Genomic DNA, 25,385 nt, shown 5'->3' with positions numbered 1-25,385 from the left:
ACTGTTGACTAAATATATATCACACAATTATAAGAGGATATTCATTATATTAGCTAGGTACATGTTTTTAAATATGAGCAAGGTTATATTTTATATATTTTTTCTTGAATATCACATAAATTAACATAGCACTTTACTGTTTATAATTCCTAGTCACAGAATTTACCTCATTTTATGATATTTATATATTATTTTAGCTTTCCAATTTGTTGGTGGGTGTGGAAAACACTAGTTGTACAGCCACCCAAGACAAGTAAGTTCCCCTGCTTATTAAGATCACCACTTATCAATCTAGAATGCTCTGCCTTTTTCTGTGTTTTCTCCCTCCCCTATGGAGGTTCATTTCAGATTATCCCCAGTATGTTCCCAAGAAAATTGCAGCATGATGGTTGTAGAGCCTGATGAGGGTGTGTGGTCTGGAGCTTGCGTTGTTTCCCCTGAGCTGGGATAACAGATATAGAAGTTCATGGGCACCACAGCAACCAAAGATTAAGAGGCCAGAATGGCAGAGAAATTAATCCATGGAAATTGTCCCAGGCTTTTAGTACACTAAAGTATACTAAAGTCCAGAAGTATTTACCAATTCCGAAGTCGGACATGCCTAGAGAAAAATAATTGCTGAGGAACAAATCACAGGCTTAGGAATCTGGGGTAAAAATACAGTTGAAGTCTTAAAAAGAAAGGGAGGCCCTGCATTCATCCCAGGTCTATAGTTCATAGTCCTGAAAGGTTATGCCCCAAGAGAAATGACATATAAGAAATAAAAGAAGCTTTACAAAACTTAAAGCTGCAAGCATTCATAGTCATTGTTGGAGCAAGGTGATTTGTGTGTGTGCTATTTGCTGTAGAGAAAATAATAGTCTTCATTGGAAGATGATATTATCTGAAGACTTCATAACTTTTCACATGAAGTAACCAAAATTTACCAAACATGCCAACAAATAAGACTAAGAAAAAAAAAAAAGAGATATAGAAAGCCCCAAATATAAATCATATATAAATAACTATGATTAAATTATAAGAAAACAAAAGACAAATGTGGTTGAGCCATACTTTCTGCTCAGACTCTACAATCTGAAATACATGGAATTAAAAAATAGAATTTCTGAAACTTAAAAATGCCAAATCACTTAAATTACATTAACAAATAGCTTTAAAGCAAGAAAAAAATGGTGGCCTTAGTAAATTATATCAGAATAACTATAGAAAAAAGATGACTTCTAACTCACACCTTGTCCAAAATCAATTTTAGATGGATCATAAGTCAAAATATGAAGGGTCAAACAATAAATTTTCTGTAACATTGCATAAAGAATGACATTTGAATAGAACACACTAATTATTTACTAGGAAAGAAAAGATTGATAAAGTAGACTTTATTGAAATTAAGAAATGCTGTTCATCAAGACAATTTTGAAAAAGGTAAATGGAAATGTGCACCCAAGGATGAGAGATTTGCTATACAAATAACCAACTTAAGACTCATAAAAATACCTAAATAAGTCCAAATTAGTAATGAAAATAAAGACAACTAAGTTTAAAATAAAAATGAGCCAATGAATTTGACAGTAAGCTTATTGGAAAGCTTATAAAAATATGCTCAACATATTTAGTCATTAGCAAAACACAAATAGATCCCCCCAAAAATGTCATTATAAGCGTCAGAATGGGCACAGTTAAATAAAAAATGCAACACTAAATATTAATAGGGATACAGAACTCTCCCACATTTCTAGTGAAAGTATAAATTGTTAAACACTTTGAAATTTTAGCAGTATCTACCAAAGCTGAACATATATGTATACATACTCATCAATTATATTCCTAGTATATATCTAGAAATTTATAAATACTCAGCAGAAATCCATAAATAAGTGCAAGACTATTTATGGAAATATTATTCGTAGCCTCCCCAAACTAGAAATGACCAAAATAACCACAATAAAATAAAGTAGGGTAAAAAATAAATTCAGAATTATTACAGTGGAATATTATACAGCAATAAGAATAAGCTACAACTATATACATCAACATAGATGAATCTCATACACATAACGGTTAGTAAAAAATGCATAAATAGAACAGTACAAAGCAAGCAGGACCTTTTATGGTAATAGATATTAGAAGAGTGGTGACATTTCTGGTAGGTTTAGTAACTGAGTAGAGGCATAAAGGAATATTCTGGAGGCTAGTAATAATCTATATCTTGATGTACTTTGGAATGTTCACTTTTAAAAATCCAGTGATCTATGTGCTTATAATTTATTCATTTTTAATTCATAGGGTTATATGTCAATTTAAAAACCAAGGATAAAAATTGCTTACTATAGTTAGATCTTAGCTCATTTATTAAGAAGTGGTTGAACTTAAATATCAAAATGAGTGTACAAATTTCTGTGATTTTTTTTGGAGTTTTAGATACATTTGTAATAAATTACAAGTTATTCTCAGATGACTTCTTTTTCTCAGAGCATCTAAAAATCCTATCTATGGACAAAGTTTTAAAAATACTAATCTGAGTGTTTGATTCCCCTATAAAATTAATTCGCTGAGGGTTAAATTGAAAAATATAGAAAGGAAAAAATATAGAAAGGGATTATGTACGGAAGATTGTCCTTAGTGCTTAACATTCAGTATTTTATATTGCTAGGGAAAGTGTGTGTGTGTGTGTTCATTGGGTTCTCCATTAATGTCTTATTAAGGATTTATATAAGTTAATAAAATTTGAAAATCACTGATTTCAAAGGACAAGTTATAACTAAAGTCAGAGAGATTGAAAGATAAAATGTCACATTAGAAACAAAAGAAAAAAATTAACTTTTTTTATTTTCCCTACTTGGTCCTATCTTGAAATGTAAATGGAGAGGTGACAGCCTCTACTGATAGTTATGTAAAAATTCACATGCTTTATTACCTGGGTTGGGGCTGTGTCATTCATCCCTTTTATTTTTATATACCAAATATTTATTACTGTATAACGTGTGCTTGTGCTTTACGATGACAGAAAAGTATTACATGCTCCCCTTCCTAATTATAAAGCCACACTACCTACTTACAGGAGCTTGGCAAATACAACTTGCGGGGACAAGCTTTTTCCAAAATACTGTTTGGAGTCTAATCCAACACAAAGTAGCATAGTCAAGGCTTTGGATTTCTTTGCTACCATATGTGAATATATTTTAGCTGGTGTTGTTATTACTTACTATCGATCAAATTTATAAAATGTTAATTTTTCATCAAAATGTATTGCTTCATATTATTTTAAATGAGCTTTTTAAAGCAGGTGTTAGAATTAAGTATGCAACAAGAAATAAAAAAAAAAATTGGAATTTTCCGGTAGTATTAATTGATGGTTTACTATTTTATAAATATACCTTTAAACAACGTGATTTTTTCTTATTTAGAATGACGTCACATTCAACCTTTTAGTTGCTTCCAAGTTGGGCTCACACTCTCCAGAGATTGCTAATATTTTAAAATAATACTGGTTAATTCTTATGAGTCTTTAGCCTGTGCTGGGTGTTTTGCATATATTCACTCCTATATGGAATAATCTATGGTCCAGTTATTCTGTGGATTATAGAAAGTCAAGTATCAGGAGTGCCATTATCCCATCAATTGAATTAAATTGTTACTAAGAAGCCTACCAGCTGTCAAAGTTCACAGCACCACTTGTTAGCATTGATGTCAGACAGGTGTCAGAGACACTTACAGCTCCTACACTGTTAAACTGTATGAGTGCTAATAGTGCTTGTTTCACACATCTTTCCTCACTCTTTGTGATAAATATCAATGTGGTGAGAGAAGAGAAACACATGTTAAAGGAGAGACTTCCTTAGATAGCACACTATAGATTTCTCAAACATTGGAAAATTTCATCGACTCTGGAATACTAAACCTAAAGGATTCCAAATTTATAATTTTGTTTTTGCTTAAGTTCTGTCCAAAAACAGACATATCAAGCAATCACATTTGTTTAAATTCAAATGGAAGCCCTTTAGAACATTTTATAACAACATCAAAAAAAAATCCACTATATTTATTGTTCATGCTACAGTCAACGTATTAAAGTTTAATCATTCTAAAAATAAATTTTAAAAGTATTGGGAACTTCTCATTTTCAGTTACACATACAAGGCTCTTGCAAGTTGGCACTCCATCCTAACAACCAGTAAAACACTGAAAAGACCGAAAAATCAACAGCTCTTCTTGATTCTGTAAGAGAGGAGGACACAGGGCAACGCGCTGCCCCCGGCAGTGGAGAGACAGACAATAAACATAGGGAGTTAGGACTTACCGGAGCAGAGGCTCAAGGGCAGAGACTGCCACAAAAATCAGCTCTGGGGCATGTAAACTGGAACTGAAATTGACAAAATGCTGAAGGCTCGGTGTGGATAACTCAGGGTGTTAAAAACTCCAGGGGCTCTCACACTATTTTGAAGTTTACCTTCCAGGAGTTTGGCCAGGTTCTCAGAGTAAATACTAAAGAAAAATCTCCTCCTGCTTCCTGCAAGGAGAAGTGAAAAGGAACCATTTTGAAATGAGCCAGTGCACTCAGTTCTTGTAAATAAAGGCCTACCCTCACGTGACACTAGTTAGCCAGAGCCTGACCGGTGGGAGTAGCTTCAGAGCCTTGACTTTACGCCCTTCAGAAAAATTCATTTGAAATGGATCACAAACCTAAACGTGAAATGCAAAACTATAAATCTCCTGGAGAATAAGATAGGAGAAAGCCCAAATGACCTTGGGTAGAATGATGACTTAAAATAAAATAGCAAAGAAACGGTCTAAGAAGGAAATAATAGATAAATTGACGTCAGTAAAATTAAAAACCTACTCTGTGAAAGAAAATGTCAAGATGAAAAGACAAGCCACAGAACAGGAGAAAACATTTTCAGAAGACACGTCTGATAAAGGCCTGTTGTCCAAACATGCAAAGACCTCTTAAAACTCAATCATAAGAAAATGAACAACCCAATTAAAAAAAAAAAAAAAGTCTAAAACCTTAGAAGACACCTCACTAAAGAAGATATACAGATGGCAAATAAACTTATGAAAAGATGCTCCACATCGTATCCTATCAGGGAAATGCAAATCAAAACAACAATGAAATTTAAAAACCATTACACAGCTATTAGAATAGACCAAATCCACAGCACTGATAGCACTAAATGCTGAAAAGGATGTGAAACAACAGGAACTCCTATTCATTGCCAGTGGGGATGCAAAATAGTACAGCCACTTTGGAAGAGAGTCTGATGGTTTATTATCAAACATATTAACCTGATCTAAATTAAAGAGTCTCTTGCCATATAATTTAGCAATCACACTCCTTGGTATTTTCCCAAAGGAGATGAAAATGTATGCCCGTACAAAAACCTGCGCACAAATGTTTATAGCAACTTTATTCATAATTGCCAAAACCTGGAAGCAACCGAGATGTCTTTTAGGAAGTGAATAAATAAACTATGGCACAGACAATGAGATGTTACTCAGTGCTAAAAAGAAATGAGCTATAGAGCAATGAAAAGACACAGAAAAACCTTTAATGAATATTACTGTCAAAGAAGCCAATCTAAAAAGAGTATGACATTGATTTCAAAGAGTATGACATTCTAGAAAAGGCAAAAGTGTGAAGACAGCAAAAAGATCAGTGGTTGCCAGGGTTTGGGGAGGCAGGAAGGTAATCAGGCTGAGTACAGAGGGTACTTAGGACAGTGAAAATACTCTGTATGATACCATAATGGATACATGTTATTAAACATTTGTCAAAATCCTTAGAATGAATATACAACACCAAGGGTGAACTCTAATGTGAACTTTGGATTCTGGGTGATGACAATGTGTTAATATAAGTTCAGTGATTTAGCAAATGTACCTCTTTGGTGGGGGATGTTAATAATGGGAAAAGCTATGTATCTGGGAGTAGGGAGTATATGAGAGTCCTTTTAATTTTACTGTGAACGTAATATTGCTATAAAATAATAAAGTCTTAAAAAACAAAAAATAAAGATTTTTTTTCTTTTTTTAATTAGAAATAAATTCTGTGATAGTCAGTATGCCATAGGTTTCTATCAGCAGTTTCCTAGTGCTTTACAAAGTAACTCAGAGTGTTGATTTTAACACATACATATCACATAGATTCCTTAGTAACTAAAAGAGATCAGTACAAACGTCATTATGAATTATTTGCCAGTTCTAGTTGGAGGGCATTCAAAAATGTCAACTATTAACTCATTTATTACTTGCTCACATTTTTTATTCCCCTTGAGGTTCTAATCAATAAAACAATAAATTCTGTGTAGAAATTAAAATTGGTGAAAAAGTATCACTATGTTAAAATGATTCTTCTCTGCAAATTAATCTGATAAATCAATGGAGTTAAAATAAAATTTCAATGGAATAGCTGATGAATTTGACAAGCTAATGACATACTGAATAACAACTAATATCTTTACACATGAAAATATGCAAAAACAAAATAAATATGTAGATGAACTTGTTATATGAGGTAATAAAGCAAACTTTAAAGATATAAAAATGGATTAGGCTACTGATGCAGGTAAGAGAACATCATTGTGGGAAGATTAAGGAGAGTATTTTCTCTATATTTATGTGTCAGTATTCCTTTATATGACAGAAAAATGTATTTGTATGTTATTTGTGCAATTTAAAAATTTAAGAATAGCACTATTTATTAACATTCTGAGAATTTGCTATAGGCTAGGAAAATTGTTCTAGATGTTTTCGCAGGTCTTGTCTTGTCGAATTACACAACAACTTTATTGTCCCTGTTTCTAGAAAATTTATGTTAGAAAAATTAATTTGCCTACAGTTGCAAAGCTGGGATTGGAATCAGGCAGAAGGGCTTCATATGCTACACTGTTGACCACTATATAAATGCACAGAGTGCCATGAGCTAAGAAGGCAATATATCTAGTATGTATTAGTGACATAGGCCAACTTATAGAAAAATATACAAGTATACTAATTTCTAAAAGAATGGATATTATGTGCATTATATAATGTATAACATATATTTAATATATTTCATATAGAAAGACAATATCCAGTTAATCTAGAGGAATTCAAAACAATCTAAATAAAGTATACATATACTAAACTAGTGTGTATTAGCTTGCCATTGCTGCCTAGTAAATTATCACAGACTTAGTGGTTTAAAGCACCTATTTAGCTTAGAGTTCTGTACATATGGCATGGCATCACTCACTGGGTTCTCTGCTCAGGTTATCACAAGGCGGGGTTTCTACGTTGCAGAATTGTGGACAAGTCAGCGAGGCGGAGTTCTCATCTGGGGGCTTGAAGGAAGAATCTCCTTGCAAGTTCATTCAGATTGTTTGCAGAATTCATTCCAGTATAGGACTTTCTTCCTTTTCTTGCTGTCGGGTGGAGCATTCAGCTCCTGGAGGCCACTTGCCCTTTTGCCATGTGCCCCACTCTATCTTTAAAGCCAGCAACGGAAAGTTTCCCATGGCTCAAATCCCACTCGTGGTCAAATTCATTCCTCTTTATCTGATGGCTAAACCCAAATTTAAAGGGCTCATGTAATTATGTCAGGCTCACCCCAATATTTTCCCTATCTTAAAATCAGCTGATTTAGGGTCTTAATTATGTCTTTAAAATCTATCCAGGGCAATGCCTAGATTAGCGTGATGATTAATTTTATGTGTCCACTTGATTAAGCTTTGGTGCACAGTTGTTCAGTCAAACATTTTCTAGATGTTGCTGTGAAGGTATATTTTGGATGTGATTAACATTTATAATGAGTAACTTTAAATAATGTGGATCACCCCCCTCTGCTCCCCTCCCCCATAACGTGAATGGGCCTCATTCAATTACTTCAGGTCTTACTGGCAAAGAATAAAGTTTCTCAAACAAGAAATTTTGCCTCAAGATTGTAATGCAGACAGACTGCCTGAGCTTTTAGCCTGTTGAACTGTCCTAACAAGACCTTAACATATATCTTTCCAGGCTGCTGGCTTGCCCTATAGACTCTGGACTGCCGGCCTCCTTAACTGTGTGAGTTGATTCCTTAAAGTCTCCTTCTTCTTCTAACTTACTGAAACTTTCCAAGTTTCAATATATTCTGCTTTAATCTTTTTAGTCACTATTTTTTAATAGCAGGATTTAGTATAAAATGAAGGATATAAAGAAGATTTTTCTTTGAGATAGGGTTGCTCTATTGAGGAAATAAAAAATGCAAAATACCCAGTTAAATTTGAAATTTAGAAACAAAATGGATAATGTTTTAGTATAAGAATCTCCATTATACATACGCATACTAAAAAATCCATTATTTACCTTAAATTCAAATTTAGCTGTTGTCCTATATTTTACCTGGCAATCCTGAGAGTACTATATATCTTGAAATTTTAAGGAATCCCCCATTTTTTCTTTTTGTTTGCTTAAGATTTGGAGAAAAAAATGTTTAAATATTTAGGATACTTGTGTATTTAATGGTTATGGCATTCAGCATGTAATTAAATTCGTTGTTTTAAATTGTAAATACTTCCTGAGGCACTAATACAAAAACTCATTTTTTTTTGAAGTCATTTTTAAATAGTGATACATATTTATGTGACTGGAGCTTACAGAAAGTTGAAGGATTCTATGAGGTATTCTGAGACTTTAAAAACAAATGGCACCTAATGCTAAGCACACATTATCTAGCAAGCACTATAATTCACTTGTGTAATAAGCTGTTCAAACAATAGTATTATATACTCCTTGTCTTTTCCATACAGAGGATGCTGTAGCTCTACTCTTGGGCTTTCTATTAACACAGGTGGAAGTAGTGTGAGGAGGGCAAGTTCACTTCACCTTGGTTCAGGAAATGCAGATGGCAATCATTACTATAATATAATGCTACAAACATCTGTGTGCAGATTACATCTTTATCGAGTCTATCCATGAAGATTCGATATCTTTCTATTATATAAACCTGTTTTGATTTTTCATCAGTTGTGTAATTGTCCACATAAAGAAAGTGCATATATTTCATTAGATTTATACCTAAGTATTTCTCTTTTTGTGCTAATGTAAATAGCATTTTGTTTCAATATAAAATTTGATTAATTCTGGCATATAGAAAAGCAATTAACTTTCAGATATTAAAATCTTATCCTGCAACTTTGTTATAATTGCTTATTAGTTCTAGTATTTTTGCTGTTGTTAGTGTTTTGGGGGATTTTATTCATAGACAAGTATGTCATCTGTGAACCAAGACAGTTTTAATTCATCCTTCCTAATCTGTGTATAAAAACTGACTACTTTACATGATCTGTGGATTACAAGATCAGGAGAACCTGCCTCAGATTGATCCAGTTGAATTTATTAATTCCTTCATTCAGCAGCATCTAAAATGTGAAATATTGTAGTCGTTACTAGTGATGGATTGGTAAATAAGAAATAGTAGTGAAAAATTTCAAGTGGTTTCCAACCAAGTGTGGGAGATAGAAAAGTTAACTAAAATTTCTATGACTCTATAAAAGTTCTCTCAGTAGGAAAGAGGTATTCTGACAACAAAACAAAACTCCTAAAGGTTGATTTTACACTGAATCAAGTTATATGAGATGAGAAAAACTTGTATACAAAAAACTTAAATGCTATACAGCATATTCCCATTTAGTAACGATTACTGTGTGGCTGGAGCAAAACAAACAATAATGCAATTTAAAATGAGTGAGTGATGATACTGAAGGTGGAGACAAGAAGCAAATCGTGAATAGATTTATCTTCGTAGTTTATGAGTTAGAAATCTATTTTGAAAACTAAAGAAAGCCACTAGGGATTGAAGAATGAAGCACCCTGGTCATATATGCAATTAGCAAATAGTAAATTAGAGAAAATTTAGAAAATGTATTTTGATTATTCACACTAGATGAAGAGAGACAAGTTCAAGATGTTCGTATGGCTTCAACGACTCAATGGTAGAATTGATTTGGTCTCTTTTATTAATACAAAGCACTGCAAAAGATTCAAAGGAAATATTGATACGAGATAACACTAACTTCAAAGAACTTGGAAAATAGGATTGTATAAACCTGAAAAACTAAATATTTAAGATACTAGCCTAAAGAATACAAGCTTCCTTTATTTACTTATCCATTCACTCAATCTTTTATTGAATTAATATTTTCACAACTACTGTGAGTCAGACACCTAGCTGGATTCTGGGAACATAAGGACTCATAAGAACACATTTCGAAAATAAAGGTTCAGAAACATAACAAGAACAAATAAGGCAGAGAAAAAGAAAAAGGGTAAAAAGGAATCAGAAGATTTGGTAAGCTTTCCTATAGAATGTCTAAATAGCAATTAAGGATAACTATTTCTTAGCTAAGGGCATGGTAAACAGAAAAATCAGAAGCAACCAAAAATGCAGTAAAATAGACAACTATTTTTCTATAGGATTTTCACCAATAATTATTGCTAACAACTAGGCTAGGGCAAATGTTTACCAGACTTTGTTAAAATCTTCTCTGAATAGGCAAGTTATCTCTTTGAAAATAGTCATATCCTTTTTTACATATCAAATTATTCGATCAGATCCAAACTAAGGCTCTCATAATCCATATTTACAATTAGTTAACTGTTAAATCAGATTGTTTACCACACTAAAAAACAAAAAGAAAAGAAAAAGAAAAAAGTACTACGAAGAAGGTTTAAAAAGAAATAAATTTATAATAAAAAATTAGCCAATTATTTAAAAGTATTTTGACATGTCTTTATTTTCACCACTGTTCTGAATGAATAGCAGTTTTTCCTCCATATCACATCTCTTCTTGAATGAATGAAAAGTAGACACATATCATTACATAAATACAGACACATTTTTATAAAATTACGACTTGCGTTTTACGTTTGTGGGTATTCTCTTTTCTATATAGCATAACTGCAAAATAAAATATTCCTTTCTTAAAAAAGAGTTTCGGTAATTATTTACTTTTGTGGGTAAACGTCTCAGACATTTCAAGATGAAATTTAGGAATAATAGACATAATAGTAAAACTCAATATTTATTTTAGAAATCGCTTTGCCCTATATTTATTTTTATGTATACCTGTTAAAGTGACATAAAATCTAAATGTGTTACCATCAGTTCATCAATTTGTTATCATTATTTCAGGACTGTACAAAGACAGAGTTCAAAGCCATTTTGTTCTTTTCCATAATATCAAAGGAAATTTCTATTTTATTTGACTGCATCAAAATTGATTAAATTCTATTTTAACATTAGAGAAACAATATTATTTGACTATCAGTGAACTTGACACATCAATACAACTTCATAATTTTTTTTAATTTTGAAGTTATAATGTTTAAAAGGTATATTTTTGTCTAATGGATAATTATGTAATAATAAAAGCATAAATGTGATTGTCATTTGATAAGAATATGCGATAATCCTATTAATTTAAATAATAATCACCTATGAGAATAGGTGATTTGTGATTTGGATTTATGAATTTATTTATGTGAATCTTAAATCTCTGAGAAAAGTTCCATTACAGAAATATTTAACAGATTTTGCTAAGGTTAATCAAAGTGATTTTAAAAACACCTGGAAAAGCAGCTGAATCTTTTTTCCCCCTATAAAAGTCACCAAATGCATTGTGAATAACAGTATGAAATGTTATTATAAAGTGATATTTGACCCTAAACATCATGAAGACTAAATAAAATTTATACATGTGAAGTTATCTGTGGTGGATAGGGCAAAACTGTTAAATTTCAATAATGTTAAATGTTTTTACATGTATAGTCTATTTTAACAGTTACTATGCAATTTTAAAAATGCACATTTTTAGACTACATTGTTGTCCAAAAAGTTATATAACAGGATATTTGTGTTTATATAGCTTCATAGTTGTGAAGTCTTTATATCTTAACTTTTTATTTCATGTTTAGAGAGCAACTAAACCACTTTGCCATATATAACAATTTTTTAAAATTCATTTCTCAACTCTTAGGGGTATATTCTTATCTTTATCCATATGAAAAATTTCTGTTTGTCTTAATAAGAACTGCAAGGAGTTCTATCAAAGGAGTTATAGCTCTGTCTCATCCAAAGAAATTATTCAACCCTTTGATTGTAATAACTATCCACTTCAGTTACTGCCTTATATACACATTGACAAGCATATTCATCTAATGAATAGTTGTAACATATTTCTGTCAGATGTTTATACAGAGAATATGTTTTAAACACAGAATAATGTCTCATATTCAGCTAGAACCAAGTGAAATTCAGCTTATAATTTATAGTCCTCCTTGGTCTAGAAAGTACTCTCCAAAATAACAATTGTATAAATAATTTAGTTTAAAAGATACAGGTATGGTGAAATATTCTTTTATAGTGAGATTTTACAGTGGTTTATTATTTGTCAAATTTAACAAGCAAATTTTACAATTCCTTTCATACATCGGATTAATGAGTTTAACCCCAGAAAAAGAAATATTATCATGCAATTCATAATCTTAGCTATACTACAAAGTTAAAAAGATTTTTGTTTTGTTTTTTTTTTAAATTTATATGCTCTAGTGAAATAATATGGTATTCCATACCAAAAACCATTATCCACAGTTCATACATTGATGCTACGGCTAATAACACTGAGACCAAACTGTCACTAGGCAGTTGTTGGAAGTTAGGGGCTGGTTTTTCTTTCCCAATGTAAAGAGTAAATAAATTTTTATATTTCAAAATCATTTGTAATAATGCCTGCCACATAGGGTGTTATACACATTTTTGTTTTGGGTTGAATAAAAATTAGTTCATGTAAAAGCAATGAAAAACAGAAAATTCATAGCTTGAAATTGAAAATCTTGACCATATCATAACTGAAAGGGTTTGACAAATTAAGACCAGTTTTGAAAAGAAATGAATATATATCAAAGACCATCAGTTATTTTGGATATGAAAGAAGTTCATATATATCATGAAAACTTAGCATTGAAATGAGTGTGATTATGCTCCAGAAATTTAAATATTATGTTTTAAAATAAGTAAAAATATGGGCTAAAAAAGCTTATGGAGTAGCCAAATTTTACAGTAAAAATTTTGCCTTAATAATGTCTAATGAAAGCTGTAATTCTGAATGATTTTTAGTGCTATTAAACAGTTTCTACTGGTACAATAGTCCATGAGTGAATGAATGAATTAATCCAAATAAAACATTAACATGGCTGAACAAGGAGCATCATCAGACTGTAAATGTGCTCAAACCAAGTTGACTGTTGCTGGTCACAAGCCCACATAAGGGAAAGATGTCAATAATTTAAAAAAGTCAACACCTGAAACTTTCAAACAACTTTTGTGTATACTATTATGCATGGTAGAAAGCATGAGAAACCAGAGAACAAATTTTGATTGGGTTAATAACCATTCTGTAACAACGGCACAAGCTCACCATAGACTAACCAGACTGAATTTCATATATATATAAAAAATGTACTCAAAATTTACTTTCCCCCAAACATGGCATCTGTGAAACAGCTGTATGATCAAGAAAATTTTTGTCCCAAGGGAAGTCACTATTAACACATGTTTATAGCTGTTGCTTACTATATTTAGCCAAGGGTTGGAATTTGATCTTGGGATGCCACTTATACAGTTTGGGATGAGATTTTGATCTACAATAACGTTTAAGAGTAAATCTGAATTCAAAGACCTTAGAGGGTTCTTTGCCATAATGAGAAATCAAAATGTATTATTTCTACTAAAACTTTATTAACCAAATACACACTTAAGTTGGAAAAAGCTGCAAAAAAATTAATGGTGGAGATCAACAATTCTATGCCTGAAATATGTAAACTGAATATACATTTGTTAGTGTTCAAAGAGAAGCTACTTAGACAAAAGAGATGTTAAGAGTCAGAGGACACCAGATATCTATTAAAGTCTGTGTATCACTTGAGAAACCTTAAGGCTTTCTTAGATGTTATCTTCAGTTTAGTGAGTACTAAATGATAACATCGATGTACTCCATTCTTCAAGATCTTCAATCAGAATGACAGAGTAAATATTATTTATTTTATTGTAACACATTTAGATTTTTTGTTCATTTGTTTGCTTTTGGCCTACAGCACCTGGTATTCCTAGGTGGTCTCCCATCCAAGTTCTAACCAGGCTTGACCCTGCTTAGCTTCCGAAATCAGACAAGATTGGGCGTATTCAGGGAGGCATGGCTGTAGAGAACACATTTAGTTTAGTTTGATTTTTTTTTTTTTACGTGCTTGTTCCACAACTTAAGAATATTTATCAACAATACCTTGCTTTCTTTAGGAATTTATAATGTAAAAAAAGCTATAAATAAAATCTATCACATTCAGTGTGAATATTGATATCTTTGCCTAATATGTGTTCATGTGAGTGATTATGAAATATTGCCTAAGAACCATCCAGAAATATATTGTAAATGCATTTAGTCCCGAGGTTTTTGGCTAATAGAATATAAACTTGTTTTATCTGCCTGGACCCAAAAGGCATAAGAACTTAACTATAAAATCAAAATATATCCTGTACAGCTTTGACAAATTTGCTGGATGAATTTGCAGTGTAAGATAAGGCTAGCAAATAGTATTCAACCCAGAACAACATATCTACAGGTCCTAATAACCCCATGGATTTATCAGATTGACAGATTACATTGTTGACAGGTTACCTCTTTAATCCTGTAGTTATCTTCACACATAGACAGCTGTGAATTCTCAAATATTAATAAATTTGCAAAGGTTCAAGCTGTCTGACTTTATGTTCAAATTAACTTCCATACACTTCACAAATATGTTCTTTAGTGACCAAATATTAAAAATTTACCTCTGTCAAAACTGGATGGTATCTAGCATCATTTAAGAGTGAATGAGGATTTATGTTTATATCACTGCAAAATTGTTTCATTTATTATACCTCTTAGTTCTCTTCAGATTCATAAGCTCAAGTATAATTTAGCTCTATTATTCTGTTTATAGAATAAGATAAAAAAAATTCTAAAATCCTGATCTTGTGATATTAATATTTTTAATGTTTAAGAAATTTATTTAATGTTTTAGAAATTACGTTTCAAGATATTTAGCTTCTTGGGATTTCTCTTATAATTTCCCAATAAAAAAGAGCATCATTTTGCATTCATATGCAAATACGGTGATGTCTCGGTGGGAAGGGGCTGTCACGGCTGGGTACCACACACAATATGAGTTTACTTGTGCATTTTCAATGTAGACACTCTCCATCTAAAAAAATGCAATTCTCAAACTTCTTTGCAGCAAAATTCCTAGAAGTGTGGAAGGAGGCACACACACTGGACTGGAAAGCAGAAAATTAAAAATGCTTGCAATCATTGATTTATCTTGCTAGAATGGTTGGGAAAACGAATCAGAAGACATTGTAGTATCTGGTTCATATTTATGTATTTATTATCTATTTTATAAACATTTATTTAGTGCTTAAGTTCCAGATGTTTTTAATATTCATTCATTTTATCCTCATAACAACTTTATAGAATAGGTATCTCTTTTATAGATGGAGAGAACTGAAGCACAGCTGATTTCCTAATGAGACCAAGCTCACTGAGTTAATGAACGGTGAAGGCAAGATTTGGATTTAGCTAGGCCTGCTCTAGGGTCCACTCCCTCAACCACTATGCTACTTTACCTTTCAGTTATCTTTCCCAGCATCCCTAGTATCTCAAACACTGAGTCAAGCATCAGCGAATTAATAGGACATCTAGAAAAACATTTAGAAAGAATTAATAGATGAGTATTAAAGTGTGTTTGGTTGTTTATCTTGGCTGCTATTGTTCCTAGCTACGTAGTATCAAAGCCTTGGCTATTTGAGAGATTCTAAGAACTATATAATATGGCCATTTCTTCATAAATTAGCATGTAGATTATTGCTGGAAACTAAGGAATTGTAAACAATACAATAACTGGTTACAAAGGTTCTTGCATGAAAAGGCACTCCCAAGGAAATCTCAGATTAGATACTTCACAAGGTTGAGATTAAGTCAGTGAGGAGCCAATTAACACAAAAGGATAAAACACTACTAATCCATGGCACCCAGTGGCAAAATATTTACTTAAATTATTACCTATGGTCTCCTGGAATGAGTTACCTATTGGGAGCAAGGCCTTAACAGATTTAGAGGTATTATAGTCAATGATCATGACAGATTAACACAGGGCAGTAGGGCTGAGGGATGGAGAGCTGGCAGTTTCTGAGTATGCTCACGATTTAAAATTTCATCTCAAAGGCTGGTGGGAACACAGGATTTCCTTTTTCAATAAAGTAATCACTGATCGTTTTAGCTGCAAGGTTTACAAAGGTATAAATTTTAAAATAAAACCTGACCCTTTAGTCTGGTGAATTATGGCACTGTATTTGTTTCCTAGGTCTACCTTGACAACGATCTGCAAAGTAAAACAACTTAAATTTATTGTCACCCTGTTTCGGAAGCTAGAAGTCCAATGGTGGCAGTGGAGTCGTGCTCTCTGCCAGCTCTAGAGCAGAATTCTTCCTTGCCACTTCACATTTCCAATATTTGATAGCAATGCTCAGTACTCCTTGGCTTGTAGATACATCATATGACTGTTTTTTCCCCGTGTATCTTCTTGTCTTCCCTCTGTGTATGCTTATATCCAAATCTCTCCTTTTTATAAGGGTACCAGTAACCTCATTTTAACTTTATTGCCTCTGTAAAGAAGCTATTTCCAAATAAGATCACATTCTGAGGTATTGAGAGTGAGGGCTACAACATATATAGTTTTTGAGGGATACAATTCAATCCATAATAAGTGTAGATCGAACATAATACAGGCTTTTGAAATATTTTGTTAAAATTAGGCATTAAGAGAAAATTGGATGGTGAAATTTGGAAAGAGATCATTGGATAGGACTCCAATGACATGGATATAATTTCCAAACCCCTCTGAAATACTCTATCAAAATATAATACTGCTCCTGTCTTTTTTTTTTTTTTTCAAATATCATGAATCCATATGAGGTAATAATCTTGATAAAAATGCAAATTCTCCTAATACTCCTCTCTTATCTTCCTTTATTGCCACCAGACCTACAATAAATATTATATTCACTCTGTTCTGAGGGAGAAATTAGACAGCCAAAATTCATAAAATGGTTTATCCACCAACATAATTGAAAGAGTTGGCTCATGTGTTAGGGCCAGGAACCTAGGAGTTATGTGTAGAGATTTGGAGGTTTCTATATGGAGAAAGAAATAATATAATCATATATTAGGCAACATCTACTGTTGTAGAACACCTGCCAGAAATTCTTGAATCAGTGTGCCAGCCAGAGGAACAAGAAGTGGTTTCAACTGCTGGCTAACTTTGTTGACTTTATCTGGAAGTTATTGGTGGCTCATTCCATATGCAGTTGAAATTCCAGAAATTCATAGAGGATGATATCCAAACACAAAGAATTGGAAGGTTGGAGTTGATGGGTACTATATGGCATAGTATTCACCCCCTATATTCTGGAGAGACCTCAAAACAAACAAAACACTATTTGGCAAAGCACTGAGAAATCCATTGATGAATACAATATCAACCTTGAAATTCCTTGAAACTGCTGTATTTGTTATATGGGAAATGCTATCACTTAAGTAGAGTCTCTATTTGGATTTGATCGCTGTGGTCCTTGAGTGGCAGAAACAAAGTAGTAACATAAAATTGCTCAAACGATGCTGTCTTTGTTACTCTAACGGTCAATAAAAATGTATTGTTAATCAGAATGTCGACTTAAAGAATCTTTGTTCTGGCCAATGGGTGGTAGCATGCCTAGGAATCACTAAGACTTTCTAAGACTATCTTTGATTCATATAACTGGAGGGGAGGCAGGGAATTCTCTAATTCTGAAGACAAACTTAAATCTCCTTAAATACCCCTAGATGTAATTTCCAATCATGAGTCCATTTACAGAAACAGAATTCCTTAAAAGAGGCTGAGGCTGTATTCTCTTTTGGAAGGACCACGAGATGATGCAAGCAGTAAGTCTTTCTTCTAGTCATCCCCCAATGGGACTTACAGCCATTTATCAGAGGAAATGTTCACCGGGGAAAGCACACTGAAGGATTTCTGAAAATGTTCTCTGAGCTAATACTGATGCCTGGGAACAAAGAATTCAATTGCCCATCACCCAGAAGAAGGGGCATATATGGCTCAGTAGACAAATGATTCATAAAGTGCTTAGTAAGCCTGACAAGCTATTCTATGGTAATTTCGTTAATTCCAAAATTTATAATGTTTTTTAGACGTTTTTATTATAAAATTACAGATTCACAGGAAGTTGCAAAGATAGTACGGAGAGAGGTTCATTGTATCCTTTAGCCACTTTTTCCCATTGGTTACATCTTACAAAATTATAGCACAGTATCAAAACCATGAATCTGACATTGGCACAATATGTGTATATAGTTCAATGACATTCAGTTACATATAAGCATGTATAATCAAGGTACAGAACTATTCTATGAAAAGAAAGAGAGAGAATGAATTCCCTCATTCTGTCTCCACATAGTCACACCCTCCTCCCTATGCCCACCCCCATCCCTAACCATTGGCAACCACTGATCTGTTTGTCACCTCTATCCACTGTAATTTCGTCATTTTGAGAATGTTATATAAATTGAAACTATTAGCCCACAAAAAGATCCAGGTTATTTTTTTCGAGTGAAATATCCAGGTACAAAACTACCAAGTACATAGATAAAATTCAAGTAAAAGTTCTTGAAGGGTGGTCTGCTCCCCAACCCTTTTGGGGGACTGGAATTAAAAGAAGGAACAAAGAGGAAACTTCCCTCCTTTACTTTTCTTTCCCTATTTTACGTTTTCTTAAAGTTTGACTTTGTTGAAACAAGCGTATATTATTTTGTAACTTTTTAATAGGCAATTTAAGTGCATCCGGGTTGGAATTTCATCTTTAAAATGATAGTGCCCCCCCCCCACCCCACCCACCTCCAATGATCTGCTTACCTACCCTTCCCAGAATGTGAGCTGCAACTTCTGGCTCTTTCTGCTCCCCAGATAGAAATGCCACCGGAGTCCTCCACCTGTCTCAACCCTTCCATTCTTCAGCTCTCAGCACACGCACCTCATTATTTCTCAAGGTCTTCTCTGCTTTCTCAACTTTCGCAGGCCCCTTCCATGGCAGAGCGCTGACAGACGGATCCACTGCAGTGTCACCTCGAGCCTGCGCGCTGAGCGTGGTGCACGAGGTGCCCGCCGTGCGTGGGGTGCGCAGTGTGCGCGAGTTGTGTGTGGTGCACGTCGTGCATGAGATGCGTGTGCGCGCGGGCAAGGGCGGCGGGACTCGTCCAAAGAGTCGAGTGACTGAGCAATCATCTCTTATTCAGCCATTTATTGACACCACGGGTTGGTACTGCCAGGTGCCTCAGATGTTGTACCCTTAGATCCTTGGGGCTGGAAGAGCTGACCACCCTCTGGCTGATGGCATGAGGAACACACAGGTAGGGAAGAGGGAGGTAAGGCCCGGCCTTCAGCCTGTGTGTCTGGAAAGAGATGGAGAGTATCTTTGCCTAAGTCTAGACCTTGCTGCCTAAAGAATGGGGTGTTGTTTAGAAATGTCAGCACTGCCTAAGCACATATTAGAGATGCAGAGGCCCTGTCTCAAACTTGCGAAGAATCTGCAAATGGATTTGCAGTTTTACTGGTTCTGGTTTACATGCATGTTAAACTTTGAGAAATGGTGGCTTGGTAGCACTTGGAATCTTTATCGATTCTGAGCAGAAGTCAACGCCAACAACTATCTGATTGTAAAATGGCAGGGGTCAAATTCTAACTGTTTTAGGGTGACGGGCAGATTCACAAAACAAAGAAGGCCTCTCTGATATGGCGACATTTGAGCTGAGCTCAGGAATAAGTGAAGACATGGTATAAGCATAGCTGGTGAACAAGCAACAAGCGCAAAGCCGCTGAGGCTGGAATGTGTTCAGCATGTGTGAGAACAAGGGGCTAGCATGTCTGAGGCAGAGTGAGAGAGGCTATGGTAGGAGATAGTAGGTATGGATTTTGTTGACCATGTAGTTCACGGTAAGACTTGGGATATTATTGGGAGTGTAATGGGAAGCCATTAGAGAGTTTTGAGGGAAGGAGTCACATGGTCTGATTTTTAACATATCTCTCTCCAACTAATGCTGAGAATAGACTGACTGATGGGGTCAAAATAGGAAGGTTAGATCAGAGGTGGCTTGGACCAGGGTAGTAGTAATGGAAGTGAGGAGACACACTTACAGTCTGATCATATTATGAAAGTAGAGCTGGCAGGAATTACCGATGATTAGTTATTGGGGTGTGGGAGCGTGAGAATAATCTCTCCAGGTCTGCTGTGTATGCTTCTGAAAATCAGCTTTCCTAGAAGACTTCATAGCTCCCCTTCTGGGGCTGTAATACACAAGGGAAGCTATCTTTTTAACAGAAAAAGGAAAAAAAAAAAAAAGGTCAGAAATTTTTTCTTAAAAAATGATAGCAATTATGAGGGTAATTTTTACATTTTTCTTATTGGACAAAATGGAAAGTTTTTATTGTTGAAACCTTGAGAGTCTATGAAATTCAAAACCTGGGAACCTCTGAAAAAGAGGCTTCTTTGTGAGGTTCATAGCATATTCTTTGCCTTGCTACTACTCCTGCATCTTATTGTATGTTGCCTTGTACCAAGGTTACATGTCCAATGATCAATTTTCCTCTACCTTTTTGGACAATGACCTTTTGGGGGGTGTCTTTCTCAATAACTATTTGGTAAATAAATTAATGAATGAGTGTAAGACTTTCGGGAGCTAAGAATGTGGGATAAATGAAGAATCATCTCTGCATGGTGTTTAAGAATCGTATTTTCATTGATCACAGTATACAATTAAGCCTGGGCAAAAATCCTATCCAAATCTGCATTTCGACAAGGGCCCTGCATTGTGGGTGATCAACAGGGGTTTGGCAATGATGGTCATTATGTGGACAACATGGTTGTTTCTCTTAACTTGACTTTATTAGATTTGGCCTGTGAGAAGGCTGCAGGAGGACTGTATTCCACAGTCAACCTTGTGCCGGGAGGTGACCCTGCATAGTTCTGCAGAAATATGGTAGAAATTTTCTTATCCAAGACTGGAATAGGTAATGCTTTCTTATGCAACTGATGGGGTCAAAATTGGGAGGTTAGATCAGAGGTGGCTGCAGGAATCCCACAAATAAGGTGGCTTGGACCAAGGTAGTAGTAATGGAGATGGGGAGACATGCTTACAGTCTGATCATATTATGAAAGTAGAGCTGGCAGGAATTACTTCCTCACTAAGTGGGAAGCTCTTGGGAGCTTTTTCCAGGGCCCTATGAAGAAATAGAGCACAGGTCTCTAAGACCAGCCATTCTTTTCAAATAACTACTTTCCTTCAGATAAATGGCTTTTGTGTTCTACTGGCCTTATTAGAGATTGAAAGCTTAATCATGGACATCAAGTCTGAGCTTCAGATCAAGAACAGGGTATTACCTGACACATAAACCCATAAAGTTGGGTATGCACAGCAGCACTTAATTATCATATAGAAATGGTATATATGTGCAGGCTCAAGCAGGCCCTGAAAACACAAATAATTACATGAAGTGACCCAAACACCTATGGTCCCCATTCCCACTGTATTGATCTCTCTGAGTCTGCAACTGTGGCTTCATGAAAATTTTCTCAGAACTAGTTGATGGAGAGGAATAGAAACCCAGGCCCGGTTTACAGATAGTTTACAGATGTGAAATGTAGGCACCACTGATAAATGAAAAAGCTGTATTACTATAGTTCCTTTCTGGAATATTCCTAAAGGACAGTGGTAAATCCTCTCAATGAGTAGGACTTTGAGGGCTACACTTGGTTGTTCATTTTGCTTAGAATAGGAATGAACAGGCATATAATTATATACTGATTTATGGGCTATGGCCAGTGATTTGGCTGGTTAGTCAAGGACTTTAAAAAAGACATTTGGAAAATTGATAACAAAGAGGTCTGGGAAAGATTGAGCAAAGAATGTAAAATATTTGCATCCCACGTAAATGCTTACCAAAAGATGACTTCAATAAGAAGGATTTAAATAATCAAGTGGATAAGATAACCTCTTTCTCTAGGCACTTTTGCTGTTGCCCCGTGAGCTCATGAACAGGTAGTTATGTTGGAAAGGATGGGAGTTATACATGGGCTCAGCAACATGAACTTCCATTCACCAAGGCCATCCCGACTACAACCACTATTGAGTACCAATATGACAGCAGCAGAGACCAACACTGAGTATGACATAGGACCATTAACCAGGGCAATCAGCCAGCTACCTCGTGGCAGGTTGATTACATTGAACCATTTCTGTCATGAAAGGGACAGCACTTTGTTCTTGCTGAAATACACATTTACTCTGGATATGTATTTTCTTCTGCCTGCAAAACTACCAACAGTTGACTTATAGAATGTCTTATCCATTGTTATGTTATTCCACACAGCATTGCTTCTGATCAGGGAATTCATTTCACAACAAATTTGGCCACTATGGGTCAAATCTCATAGAATTCACTGGTCTTACCATGCTGCCTACCATCCTAAAGCAGTGGCTTAAAAAAAAAAAAATGGTGGAATAACCTTTTGAAGACTCAGTTACAACACTTAAGTAGGTGGCAGTATCATCCAGAACTGGAGCAATATCTTCCTGGAGGCTGTTTGTACTCTAAATCAGTGTAGCAGATTTCACAGGTCTAGAAGTTAAGGTGGGAATGGGAGCAGTACCACTCAATTTTACCCCTAGTAATTCATGAATAAAAATTTTGCTTCCTGTTTCTATGACCTTATGTTCTTCTGGACTAGAGGTCTTAGTTCCAAAGAAAAGGATGCTTCTACCAGAATACACAAAAAATGATTTAATTGAACTGAGTTAAAATTGTCATGTAGCCACTTTGGGTTCCTCATGTCTCTGAATCATCAGGCAAAAAAAGCATTACTGTCCTGTCTGGGGTAATTGATTCTGACTCTCAAAGAGAAATCAACCTGCTACTACACAATGGAGATAAGGAAGAGTAAGGCTGGGATACAGGAGATCCCTTGGAGTGTCTCTTGGCATTACCATGCCCTGTGATTAAAGTCGATGAAAAACCACAACCCAGTTCATATAGAGCTACTAAAGATCCAGACCCTTCAGGAATGTAGGTTCAAGTACAGAACCATGATCAACTGAGGAGAAAGCTGTAGGCAAAAACAGACTGGGTAATGGAAGAAGGTAGTTATAAATATCAGCCATGACCATGTAACGAGACACACAAATAAGGATTGTAATAGTTATAGATCTCATTTTATTATAAAAATGTTTATTTCATATGTGTTATATATATGACAGGTATTATATATGTTGTTTTATTTTCTCTATTATGTAAAATATGTTGTATTAATTTTATATAGTATTTAAACATCATTAATAACATAGTATTTAAGAATAGGATGTTGAGAAGAAGAGTAACCATCATCCTCTTCTGAGAAAAGGGTTAATGCATTTTTACAGTTCACAGGATAGTCGGATCATGTTAGGTGGGAGCAAGAACTTGTTTATTTGGAGATTAAGTATGATTTAAAGTAATGTGCATAGGTGCTAATTAGACAAGGAGTGGACTTGTGATGGTTAACTTTATGTGTCAACTTGGCTAGATCATGGTACTCAGATATTTGACCAAATATATCCGGATGTTTTTACGAAAGTATTTTTTTAGATGAGGTTAACATTTAAATTAGTAAACTTTGAATAGTGCAGATTTACCTCATTATGTGGGTGAGCTCATCCATTCAGTTGAAAGGCTTAAGGATAATACTAACCTCCTCCTCAGAGGGGGAATTATGCCAAGACTCCCCGAGGACTTGAGCTGTAATACCAATTCTTCCTTAGGTTTCCAGTCTGATGGCCTATCTTGAACATTTTGAGCCAGTTCTTTAATATAAATCAATATGTATCTTGTTTGTCTCTCATTCTCTCATGTGCGTGTATATGTGTGTGTAATTGTATGTAATTACTCGTAATTACTTGTAAAGTAATAACTATACGTATATGTATAAATAATATCATTACATATGTATATGTGTGTGTGTATATCTGCTTCTTTGTTGTGTGAATATATACTATTGGTTCTGTTTCTCAGGAGAACTCTGACTACTTCAGGCCCAATCTAATCATATGATCCCTTAAAAGTATAGATTTTTTCCTGGCTGGTGGCAAGGGAGATGAACAGAAGTGGAAGTCAGAGAAATTTAGAATGTGAAAAGCTCTTGACAACCATAGGTGACTTTGAAACAATACAGAGGAATGTGGGAATCCTCTAGAATTTGAGAACAATTTCCACTGGGAGCCATGACCTCAGTAGTATATCCGCATGGAACTAAATTCTGCCCACAGCATAAATGAGTCTGGAAATGGATTCTTCCCCTAGGGTTTCAGGTAAGAGCCAAGCCCAGGCCTACAGATACCTTATTTTGATTTAGTAAAACCCTAAACAGATGTACTAACTCAGGACTGCCAAACTTCTTACCAACAGAATTGTGAGATGATAATTCTGACTTGTATTAAGTCATGAGTGGCTACATTGTTTGATAGTTTGTTTCTCAGAAATACAGTAGTAGCACAGGAGGCAACCCATAGATCATAGTAATTATCAGGTTCGATTTAAGGTATTACCTCTAATAATGAGAACTAAATTATTTTTCACAGCCTTTTAAATTGTTGAATTTGGATCTTTGAGGACACAGTTATAACTTCTTGAGACCCCCCCACCCCCCGCTCATCTCTCAAACTTGGGGTACTGGCATATAGACTGAGATACGTCTTCAATAAGCCACCATTATGTGATCCCAAATTCTCCCAAAAGCAGGTTATTGAGCACTGATATAAAGAATATGAAACAGAGTAGAATAATTTACCAATATACCCTAAAAGTCAACTTGAAGGTATTTGATTCTCATACCTACAAACCTTTGTTCTGTTGGTTTAGAGGCCATAATAACAAATAGCGTTGCTTCTACTGAAATATTTCACAATGGTTCTATTTTGAAGGATATGGAACAGCCTAATGTAGCAATTTCAAGTTCCCATTAAAAGAAAAAAAAAAAAAAGAAAGTGGTTACTATTTTTTCTCAGAACACTGATTCTAATTGCCAAGAGAAAATAGCATTGTAATCACTTAGCAGATTCACTGAAGCTGATGCTGCTGGAGATTATTTAGAGAATGTGACCACAAGTTGACCCTTGAGCAGAACCCAAGCAATCGGAGGTTCCTTACTCCCTCCCCTGTTCTTGGAATGTTTTATCTGCCCAGCATTCTCACATTAGGAG

The 25,385-nt window shown here is 34.6% G+C and overlaps 1 long non-coding RNA gene and 1 pseudogene across 3 annotated transcripts in view; both read right to left on the bottom strand.

Annotated features, from left to right (window-relative positions):
* LOC107504135 overlaps window positions 1-4,499 on the bottom strand; it is a 158,830-nt gene extending 154,331 nt beyond the window's left edge. For all 3 annotated transcript variants that reach the window (XR_004953057.1, XR_004953058.1, XR_004953059.1), the window contains exon 1: window positions 4,298-4,499. This is a non-coding gene — a long non-coding RNA (uncharacterized LOC107504135). The remainder of the gene's footprint in view (window positions 1-4,297) is intronic.
* A 9,601-nt stretch (window positions 4,500-14,100) lies between these two features.
* On the bottom strand, window positions 14,101-14,219 carry LOC118609213 (annotated as a pseudogene).
* Window positions 14,220-25,385: the final 11,166 nt, after the last annotated feature.

This window comes from Rousettus aegyptiacus, unplaced genomic scaffold (genome assembly GCF_014176215.1).
Source record: "Rousettus aegyptiacus isolate mRouAeg1 unplaced genomic scaffold, mRouAeg1.p scaffold_m13_p_10, whole genome shotgun sequence".
Classification (NCBI taxonomy): domain Eukaryota; kingdom Metazoa; phylum Chordata; class Mammalia; order Chiroptera; family Pteropodidae; genus Rousettus; species Rousettus aegyptiacus.
Note: the sequence above shows the minus strand (reverse complement) of the source record. Positions and strands in the feature narration are given on the sequence as shown.